Source organism: Castor canadensis, chromosome 2, assembly GCF_047511655.1.
Source record: "Castor canadensis chromosome 2, mCasCan1.hap1v2, whole genome shotgun sequence".
In the NCBI taxonomy this organism is placed as follows: domain Eukaryota; kingdom Metazoa; phylum Chordata; class Mammalia; order Rodentia; family Castoridae; genus Castor; species Castor canadensis.
The window spans coordinates 180,693,741-180,705,543 of NC_133387.1; the positions used below are offsets into that span (position 1 = coordinate 180,693,741).

The 11,803-nt window shown below is 41.9% G+C and overlaps 1 long non-coding RNA gene across 1 annotated transcript in view; it reads left to right on the forward strand.

The window, feature by feature from the left end:
- The window catches only part of LOC141420887 (uncharacterized), a 57,928-nt gene extending 48,119 nt beyond the window's left edge, over positions 1 to 9,809 (forward strand). The window contains exons 2-3 of the long non-coding RNA XR_012445592.1: positions 2,793 to 2,869; positions 7,317 to 9,809. This is a non-coding gene — a long non-coding RNA (uncharacterized lncRNA). The remainder of the gene's footprint in view (positions 1 to 2,792; positions 2,870 to 7,316) is intronic.
- Positions 9,810 to 11,803: the final 1,994 nt, after the last annotated feature.

The window sequence follows — 11,803 nt, forward strand, 5'->3', positions numbered from 1 at the left end:
TGTCAAGCTTTAAGTGCTACTAAATCAGAGTTCATTTACATATTTGCTCATGTGTCTTAAATCAACCTTGTAACGGTGTTGTGTCTATACTTTATCTAGATATGGTACAAATATTTACAAAGTTAAAAATGTAAATTTATATAAAATAATGAGCTAAAGTTCTCTTTTATCCAAAAGTGTTACATTTAACCTAAATCCTGACAGTCAGCCCCTGCCTCCCACAGGTCATCTACCTAGGTGTATTCTTAAAGGGACAGACTCACTCCCTGAGTCATGAGTGAATCAACCCAATCTTCCGTTTCCCTCTCCCCCATACCATAAAGCAGCTTAGAGCTTTCTTGGGAGTTACAGGATTTTGCAGAATCTGGATCCCTAGATATGCAGCCTTTAGCAGACACCTTTTTATGCTCCTTCTAATATTTCTATTTGGGTCTTAAATAATAAATGCTCTCAACACTGTTTCCCTTCCCCCAATAAAGGTGCAAAACAAACCAGTTCATCTGAGAAAGCCCACAAATCCATGGCCAATGAGAAAAACCCACCACACTGGACCACCCCCAAAGCCCTTCCTTCTTGAGCCCCTTTGAAATAATGTATGGCTGCCCATTTCTCTTAGGAAACTTGCCCCCAAGGACCCTGCTCCTCTGGCTGACTATCTACCTTATCTTAACCTCTTCCGGGAACTTCTCAGAGAGCATGCAGACCAGATCCTGTCCAACCCCATAATAATTTCTGCTAAACCAGGGGATCTTGTTCTCCTAAAGGATCTTCAACCCTCTCCATTGGGACTTCTGTGGACTGGCCCTCATCTGGTCAGTCTCACAACACCCACTGCTGTCAAGCTCAATGGGATCCCCCAGTGGCAGCACCCCTCAAGGAACAGTTAGAAAAATGGAGAAGGGAGTTGGAAGACTCTTGGAATCCTCTAGGGAACAAACATTTCACAGTGGTTCTCCTGACTAATGCCCATCCTAATGCCTATGTTCCTTGCTCTCCTATTCTTAAAGTTACTCCCTTGTATCATAAAAACAGTACATGTCTGCTGTTGCTAATCAAAAGCTTAACCAGTTGTACCTTCAGGGATAGAAACCTCTCCAAAACTGTCCAGAGGACTGCTATGAGGGCCCCCACCAGGATGCCACAGGAGCCTGAGGATCTTGCCCCATACAACACCCCCTGCCAGCAGGAAGCAGCTAAAAGGCCAATATTTCAGCTCAATTCCCAATCCTCAGTCCCTACCCTCATCATTATTAAAAAAAAAAAAAATGGGGGAATGATAGAGTAATAATGTCACCATTTTGTGAATCGGTGGCCATTTAATCCTCAGGCCTCTCTTGAGAAATGGAGCCACCTCCCAATGACAGCCCCACCCTTAAACAGAAATTCCCCTGCTCCAAGACAAGCTCTACCCCTACCAGAGATTCCCACACATGTGCTAACTTCCTAACCTCCCTCTTCTATAAAAGCCATGCCTAGTCCAGAGTCTAGGTTGCACCATCTTTCCCCAGCCAGCCTGGCAGTTTGGGTCTGCCATTAAACCTTGCTCTTAGACATGAGACTTTTCTTGTGTGCTTTCTTTGGGAGTGGCATTTTTCCTAACAGGTTTTTCCAAAAGAAAAAAAAACCAAGTAGGAAATTGGGGACATAGCTTAGTAGGCCCTGCGTTCTACTTTCAGCACTGAAAACAAATTTTTTTCTAGTGGTAAATCAAGATTAGAAATGCAGACATTTAGCTTCAAAGAAAAACTTTCAGGAACATATTAGTTTGAGATCATTGAGAATAGTCTTTCTGCCTCCTTGTGGGTGAGACACAGGAATGGGGAATGGGTCTTCCAGGGGCTTCTGAGATGCTATGACTCTTTCATTGCTTGTTTTTTTTATTTTTTGCTTGTTTGTTTGTTTTGTTTTGTTTGAGACAGAGTCTTGCTATAACCCAGGCTATCTTGGAACTCACTATGTAGTCCAGTCTGGTCTGTCACTCAAAATCCTTCTGCCTCAGTCTCCCAAGTGCTGAGGTTACAAGAGATGCTATATCTCTCTAAATCTTGCCCTATTAATCCTTAATCTTGCCCTTGGAGAGATGTTTGCTTGGTGTTTCCCCACTCTGTGTGTGGACCTAAAATATTGAGAAATTATAATCTCAGGTAAACAAAAGAAATCAAAGAAAACCTTTACTACACTATCAGAATGGAGCGAGCTACCTGTCATCCTGCAGTTCCAAGAGTGATATTTCATTCCATAGGGAAGGAATGGGTACATACACACACACTGGATTTTATTTGGAATTTGTTTGGAATGGGGGTGGTTGTCGCAGAGCCTAAAATCAATGGCCAGGCATGGAACAATGGACATTTAAAGACAGTTGAAAGGAAGTCGGCAGGGGCCCTACAACCAGGCTGATTTAGGAGAACAGTTTTCTAAAGACAAGAAAGGGAGTAGATGACCTTTCTGGATCCCTCCAGTCTAAAGATTTTATGATTCCATACACGTCCTCTGTCTAGACATGAAATGTGGACACTCTTGCTTTTATGGCTAGGACAGAGGAAAAAGTATAAGTACTCCACCTACAGTCTGATTCTAGAAACTGCTCTGCCTCAGCCAGGAAAAATACCCAAACCAAAACAAACAGGGAGAAAATACTCAATGGGAAGAATGCAATTTCAGAGTTTGTAACTGAACATTCCCTAAGAATCTGTGTTTACTTTTAGTCTAGCCTTTCAAAATGACTGTAACTGTACTGTGTCATGAGTAGTTCTCAGTAGTTATTCATTCATGTGCTTAATGTCTCATAGGGACTACCATCATCTCATGAGAAGAGACAGAAAACTTGGCTCTTCCTTTGACAAGTGGGGGACAAAGACCTGGAAAGGTAAGTGAGCAGCCCATGGTTACACAGTGACCACAAGAAGACCAGGCGTTCTAACTACCAATAAGACAGAAGTTGGAGATTTCTCTACCTCTCAGATAGCACCCCTGACCCCCACCACATTGCTGGCTTCAAACATACTCAGATTCTCTCTCCCCTCACTCACAAATCCTTTACCTATATCCCACAACCTGAACACACCTTGTTCCTCGGGCCTCCCTTACCTTCCTCACCTTCATCCTTACAAACTGCCTCCTAGGTCTGTATCTTTCCACCTGCAATCAGGATGAGATCATGGAAGGCTCCTTGTTCTTTCTCAGACATGTCAAAGACCTTCCCTGGATGGATTTCTCTGATCCCCAGGGACCTGCACTTTCTCTTCTCTCAGGTGTCTGCTCAGATGTGACTTCCCCAAAAATGGCTTCCTCAGCTACCATAGTGAAAGCAGCAAACCATGAGTTCTGCCTTGTTTTTCTAAGATCAGTTAAATGCACACTATGGACCTTTATTTATCTTGAAATATACTATGCATACTAAACATGAGGCAGGCTGAGATAGGAAAAATTTGGGACTCTTAAAAGGGCTATGACTTAATATTATATTTCAGGTTGAATTTTTTTCTCTGAACCTTGTTTTCAATTGCAAATGTATGTAGGTTATTCACACCATGGCCAGGAAGAACTCAAACCACCCCCACCTCAGCCCACAGACCACCCATGCCCCCCTCCACTCATTGTTTATTGGTGAAGGGAAATCACCAGGTCCTTGTTTTCCCATAGGTTTTTAAAGCACCTGGAAAGAGGAAGCTGCTATCTCTGCGTCTGGCTTTTGCCTAGCCCCACTGTGGCCTTTTGTAACTTCCTTTACCTTTAATAGACACCATTACCTCCCTTACTACACCCACATGTCCTGCCTGGATGCTTCCACGTGAGACACAGAGAATCTGAGAATCTTGTGATCAGAGACTGCATCAGCCGACCACAAACGGTGTGGAAATACAAAGCCCTCCTCAGGCTATGGATCTCCAGGTCCCACACTGGGCTGTCACTAACACAGATGGATGTCTTTCTTGTTTGACCCTCCCACCTCATGGCTTTAGGACTGAGTGATGGAGAAAGAGGACGGCAGGAAGAAGGGAGGAAACACAGCTACACTACAGACAGTTTTCATTCTTAGCCTTCCCCGAGTCCTATAGTTGGGCACAATGTGGATCTTTATCAACGAACACTTAATGTCTCAATACTGTTCAAGCAGCTAGATGCTTGGCACACTCACAGGAGTGGACTTTCCCAGTCAGCTCCTGACCAAGAAGTCAGTAAATTCCTTAATTTCCTGTAGGGCGGTATTAGGAACAATAGACTCTTAGGAGGATTATCCAGGACCACCCAGAAAGTGAGTTTACACTCATCAGACGATTGCTTTTCCCACAACTCCCACAGTGCAAAAAAGTATGTAGTGGGATGGGGGCATGCCTGTAATTCCAGCTACAAGCAGGCAGAAGTAGGAGGATCTCAGTGCAGTGCTAGTCCAGGCAAAAATGTGGGACACTATCTGGAAAACAGATTAAGAGCAAGAGGACTGGGCGTGGCTCAAGTTGTAGAGCACTTGCCTAGCAAGCTTAAGGCCCTGGGTTCAATCTCCAGTACCAAAAAACTCTTTACAGTTGGAGTTGCCCTGATATCTAGTATAGTTGCTTTAGAGGGAGTTTGAACCCTTGATTTAGTGACATTTTGTCCTTCTCTTGACCTTCATGACAGAGTGACCACTCTAGTTTATGAACTCAGCCTGTAATATTGAGTACTGACCCTTATCTCTTTTGACTTGCTTCTTCTACGAATGAAAAGTTGATCTCATAATCACTAACGTCCTAGGTAGGTCTACCATCCTGTGATTCCATAAAAGGTTCTTAAAGAGGAGTTAAGACGTTAGTCATTCACCTCCACAGGGCCTTTAACCTAGAGAGGTGACGAGTTTGAAGACCCACATCCCTGAAGTGGTTTATATAAAAAAAAAACTGAAAAGACTTTGGTGATTAGATTTAGAGTAATAACTGTGATGACCACTATCAGGGCTGATGCAGTCATTGATGTAGATGCCTTGCAAATGTCATCTTTCCAACCAAGCAGCGAGTCCTAGCGGACAACCACAGGGTGTGAAATGGGGCAGACCTGAGTTTAAGTCCCAAGTCCAAATCCTCACTTTGCCAGAAACTTGCCCTGTGATTTTTGGGCAAATTGCCTTAAACTCACCAGTCTCAAGTTTACTCATCTATAAAGCATGGATTTTTGTCCCTTTAAATTTTTTGTGGAAAGGACTAAATGACCATGAAAGGGTCCTTACAATGTATTACACAAAACAGGCGTTTAACCCTGGTGGTGATTCTCAGTGCTGTGATCCCACACATATGCTCAGAACCAGTGTAACGTGTTTCATGCCATGCCTCCTTTTGCTAAACAGTGCTGCTTCAAAACACTGTGTCTACCACTATGTCATTTTCTCTGCTATTGGCAATGTAGGTTTCAAGGTTGCCAGTTTCGTAGAAATTGACCTATAGACTTATCCATTTGAGAGTCCCAGTCCTTCCCAATGAATTCCACAGCTTCCATATACAAAAGTCAGAAACATTGGGAATTCATTGCCCATCTGCACAATTTAACTTCAGATCGATTTCTGAAAGCTTTGTCATATAACTATAGAAGCTAAGGGTTTATTTTAGGGAAGTCTTAGAAGCTTTGGTGTTTCTTAATTGGACTCTGAACTGGGAATTTCAAGTGATGGGTTCATTTTTTTGTTTTTGTTTTTTTGCCCAAGTTCCTCAACACACTTAGAAGCAATCAACTAACTCTGTCATGTTCCTAATTTCCACTAAGGTGTTCTATGCAGCAAGTATTTGCTCCTCCAAAGCCCTTCCTTCTGCAGGCACTGATTACAGGTATCTATCGTGATCTTTAACTGCTTGGCCATGCATATCATAGACCTCTGATATCTTCTTTAATATTGGAGAAAAGGTTATTCATGACTATATTTTTATTTCTTGATTTATTTTTGTGGCACTGAGGCTTGAACTCTGGTCCTGGTCTTAAGCCATATTTCCAGTCCTTTTGCTCTTAGAGTATTTTTCAGATAAGGTCTCATGCTAACTTTTCCCAGGCTGACCTTGAACTGAGATCCTCCTACCTCTGTTTTCCAAATAGCTGGGACCACAGGTGTGTACCGCTCCACCTGGCTTGTTTTTGTGACGGGGTCTCACTAAACCTTGCTTGGGCTGGTCTCGAACTATGAGCTTCTTATCTCCATCTCCAAAATAGCAGAGATTATAGGCATGTACCACCATGCCTGGCCTTCCTGTCAGAAAACTAACCATACATAACACAGGGCCAATTTCTTAAGGTTCTGACCTCTGAAACCTTTCTCAGTGTTAGAGAAGTGAGGCCTTGACAGCAGCAACTCTGATAGTCCTTATTTGGTGCACATGAAGTGTTTTCCCGTCTGGTGTTGGAATCTGAAGAGGGAGAGCAGGACGTTAGGAAGGAAAGACGAATGTGACATGGGACTGTCCTGCATCAGAGGCTTGTGCCCTTCTTCATGGAGTTAAACACAAATGAGGCCCAGGCTCAGGAGAGGCTGAAGGACGATCACATGTGGGCTGTAGCTGCTGTGGGCCCAGCTACTGCCTCACGCCTAGCAGGTGATAAGTGACAACATGAGTGAAGTGCAAGAGAGTGTTGTAGACTGTTCCGTCTTCCCAAGGAAGATGGCTGCTGCTCCTTCTATCTCACACAAAACAACTTGTGTAGCCATGCTAACCTAGAACTTGGCATGAAAGTAATTGTGGGAGCCAGAGCTGTGGCTCAGATGAGGTAATACAACACAAGCCCACCACACCTCGCCTGGGCTCCACTTCCAAGATGGTGCCTTGAATGCTTTATCCTCCAGAGGGGATAGACAGTGTCCTCACCTGGCAGGGGGATGGAAAAGGATGAGGAACAGCCCTCCGAAGTCCTTTTTATGATGGTATTAATCGCCTCCTCATCAATTTCACATATGAACGGGGTGCCATTGTCAGACAGAGTAGTTGGTTCTTTGAAAAAGATCAGGGCTGGGGATGTAACTCAGTGGTGGAGTGCTTAGAAGCAAGTGCAAGGCCCTGAGTTTATCCCCAGCCCCCTCAGCACCAAAGAAAATCAACAAAATTGATATTCTCTCAGAAGGACCAAGAAAAAACACAAATCATCAATGTAAGGAATTAAAATGGAAATATCACTATGGGTTATATAGACATTAAAATATTAATAGTGGGTTGTCCAAATAAGTTTAGGGCATCAAATTTTATAGCTTAAATGAAATGGCAAATTTGTTGAAAAACAATCTATAAAAACTGACAGGAAAGGAAGAAATGAAAATACGAAACATCTTCTATTAAAAAACTAATTCCCTCTCTGCTTCCCAGCTGCCATGAGGTGAGCAGGTTTGTTGTACCACGTGCTCCCCGCCATATGTTCTACCTCACCGAAGTCCAGAAACACCGAGCCAACAATGCTAATGCTGGCTACGTCAAGTGATGTCAGTGAAACCTCTGAAGTCATCATTGGACATGAGAAGCTACATCCACACATGATGGAGGAGGATGCTTTGGGGTGGGCAAAGATTTCTTAGGTGGGATATAGATGCATAAAAATTGATAAGCTGGCTTTAATCAACATTGAGCATTTTTCCTTATCGTAAGACATTATTAAGGAAATGATGAGGCAAACCCAATTAAATATTTGTAATGAGTACATCTCACCAAGAATTTGTGTCAGAACATAAACAATTCTTGTGAGTTAATGATGTGCAACCCACTTTTTAAACTGTTTGAAAGACTTGAACAGATGCTTCACAAAAGATATAAGAAGTTCTTTTTTAAAGCATGAGAAAATGTGTTTAACATTAGTCATAGGAAAATGTCCCACCATGGGACACTACTTCATACCCACCTCATTACAATGGCTTAAAAATAAAGACTGCCAATACTAAGTGTTAGTGAAGGTGTGGAGAAAACAGAATTCTCACCATTGTAGGGGAAATATAAAATGATACAACGTTTAAGGTTGTTTTCTTATAAAATTAAACATACATTCCCTATGACAACAATTCTATTAGGCATTTACCATGAGGAATGAAAACAGATTCACAAGACTTGTACAAAAATGTTTGTACTGGTTTTATTCATAATAACCTCACACTGGAAATAATCCAAATACCCATCAACAGATACACAGACCAACCAATACTGGTATACTATGATGGAATACTATTCAGCAATAAAAAGGAATAAACTACAAATATATGCAACAGCATGAATCTCAAAACACACTAGGTTAAAGAAACTAAACACAAGGGCATATACAGTCAAGAGTATATAATGAAATTCTAAATTATAATAAAATTCTAAAACAGGTAAAATTAACCTCCAGTGACAGAAAGATCAGTGATTTGAGGGTTGGGGAGAGAAAGGCCACAGAAATGAGATGAGATGTTTTCTTGTAAAGAAAATGTTCTATATTTTGACTGGGGATGATGGTGACAAAGGTGTATAAATTTCTCAAAGCTGAACTGTACTATAAAAACGTATGTATGTAGAATATACCTCCACGAAGTTTGACGGAAAAGAATCTAGGTTTCTATTTGTTTCTTTGGAACCCCATGTCAGGGGGTCAAGTTTTCATCTAAATGAGTGACTGAGTAAAATCATACTCTTAAAATAGATGAAGGCAACAAAATGATGTGAGAAGTGAAGCCAGGTGGGGTGGTACATGCCTGTAATCCCAGCACTTGGGGGTCTGAGACAGAAGGGTCTCAACTGCAAGGGCAGCCTGGGCCACGTAGAGTAAATAAAAACCTATAGTATTAAGCTGTCACAGCCCATATAAGGATAAACTAAAAACCCAACATGGAGGATAAGACCCAATAGCTCGATTTTTCTGAGGTACAAGCTACAGTTTTAATCCTTTAGTTTTATATACCAGAACCTTAGTGTGAGATATAGTTGGCAGACATTCCAGTTTTGTTTGGATAATTTCCATGATGGCCCAAAGGGAACTAGTACTGGTCTTTAGCACTCTGCTTGGACATCCTGGGCAGGGCAGGGCAGGGCGGCCGATGGCTTTGTGTGCACCTGTCCTTACCTTCTTGACTTACAATTCCACTCCGTCTGTCTTCCATCGCAGCACGTGTTCGGGAGTGTGCCCCACTTTGGCAGAACTGATGACTGCAATATAATGCCTGAGGCAGCCACGTTAGGTGTTTAATCACTAAGAAGATACTCACGTAAAATTTCAACAAAAATTGGGGGAAACGATTGTGCAGGTGTTTGACTTTACTATGCTTAATTTAGGCATTGGAGAGACAGGTGGAAATATATTCAGAGGTATGTTGAAATTATAATAAAGATGTAACCTAGAAAAGGAAAGGCAGAAAGCCTGATGTGCGTAATAGCCTCAGATGTCATTTGAGTGCTTGCAACTTGATCATATTGGGAGGCAGTGCTTTTATCCCGTAACACAGGGAGAAACCCAGAACAACACCATCTGCAAGTGACAGAGCCAGGACTCATGTGTGTGTTTAACTCCAAAGAGCTCAGCAACTATAATTCAGTTAAAGATTACCCTTGTAAGTTTGTTCTTTCTTGTTATAATCAATATCCTTAAAGATTATTTTGTATTCAGATTACTTAACGCAAAAGAATCTTTTGTATTGCCTTAAGGACCCTGTTAAGAGCCGGGTACACAGATTCATTCCTTTCCTTTATCAGAACACGTATTACTCCATAAGTAGTCAGAATCTGGGGAACTGTGGGTCATTTCCAGGAGACCAGTATAAGGTAAGAAAGATGTCTGTCCTTACATAGGGACTTGTCATTGATTCCACTTTCAACTTCCCTAAGACATTCAACAAATGTCAGCTAATGAACAAAGGGAAAACAATTTGTTGGGTAAAAAGATATACTCAGAATAAACATTTGTACATAGTGCAGTGTTTGGCACCTATTAGGGGTTCAGAAAATGTGCGTTTAAGATATGACATTTTCACCATTTCACTAATACACTGGGCAAAGTATTTACTGAGCCTTAGTTGTCTTGGGTATTTTATAAGAATGCATGGTGTAAGGCAATGACAATTCAGAAATGGTCTTTACTTTCAAGTAAACTGTGCCTCAGAATAAATAAGGTACACATAACAACATAGAAGGCAGTTAAGTGCTGATGACTGTCTGTCAAATGTGCTAAGTTGGGAAGGCAAGTAAAGAGAGTTCTTTCCCTTTGCCTTAGTCATTTCTTGCTGCTTAGAAGCACTCTACACCAGTTTATTTCTGAATAGAAAATTTATTTCAAACACTTTTGAAGGCCAGAAAGTCCAAGATAAAGGCAGCAGAGGGCTTAGTGTCTGGTGAAGGTCTGGTGTTTCCACAGTGGCACCTTGCTGCCTTCCGAGGGGTTGAAAGCTGTGTTCTCATATGGTGGACAGAACAGAAAAGCAAAAGTGGTGAAGCACTCCCTCACAATTCTTTCAGAATTCATTAATCCCATTCATGAGGGCATGACCTAATTAATCACTTCCTAAAGGCCCCAGCTCTTAGTATCATCACACTGGTGATTAAATTTTGATGCATGGATTTTAGAACACATCCAGAATGAGGCAGGCTAGAAGGAGGAAAAGTCTGGGGCTTACGTAGGTTGCCCAGGGATGGCCCAAACCGGGGATGGCCCAGACCACCCTCACTCGGCTGGGAACCGCCCATGCTCCTCCCCACTCATTCATTACTGGGTGGGAATCTCCTGGGTCTTCCCTCCCCATGGGTTAGTGTAGGTTTTAAAAGTATCTAAAAAAGAAAAGCATGCTCTCTGCCAGTGGACTCTACCTTGCTCCCTTTGTATTTCCCTTTCCCTAACTTTTAATGAACTTTTACACCCACGTGTTCTGTTTGGATTCTTCCATGCTAGAATGCAAGAACCAAGGTCTTCTGAAAATACCGTTTTCCCATCAACAAGGCCATAGTGCCCCTCAAGTTGGATATTTCTTTGGTTACCTTTATTCACACTCTCCCTAGCAATCTCATGATTTCAAACCTTTCTTCCACTTGGGTTAATCTCAAATCTCTCTTCTAATTGTCTCCCAGACACACCTCTCTGTAAATAACCTGCCTGCACTGTAAACTGCATGCATCAAAATCCAAACTCACAGTTATTCCCTAAATCTGTCCCTGACTTCCAGAAGACAGAAGGAAAAAGAAACCTGACAGGCGGTGAGAAGTAGGAGTCACTGCATTCAGTATCGGAGAGGAAAATGAAGACTTGTAGTAAATGTTTCTGGGCTTTTGAATTGGGTTCTCACACCATCAGCATCTACTTCTCTCTTTCTACCATAAAAACACAAAAGGGAATCTTGGTTTTCCCTTTCTCTCTAGTAGCCATAAAAGGTTTCAAAGTCAAGGAAAAAGTTAGTGACCGGTATTCCTCTAGGAAGGAATTTAGATCCTCACTTCCATGAATATTCTCTGGGTTCCTCTAAGGGAAAACAGGAGGCTGTGATGAGGATATCAAAGGTTACAAGTGAGTAACATAATGCAGCTTAGTAAGACCAGAATTGAAGAAGGGTGACAGGACAGAAATGAGTTTGATTATCTTTAACACTTTTGAGGGATTTTCCCTCTCCCCATAAATTATATACCCCTTCTCCACTTAGCAACACAGGAATAATAATCTAGAGGAAATTTTAACACTCATACACTAAGACAACCAGTGTGTGGACAACTTAAAACACCTCTTTGCACACTGACTATTTGATGTTTATTTCCTTCGTACCCCTCAATGAAGAGAGTAATAAATGATGTAGACATGGAAAGCTGGCTCCCCTTCCTCCCAGAACACAGCTGGACACATTTCCCAGAATCTTTTT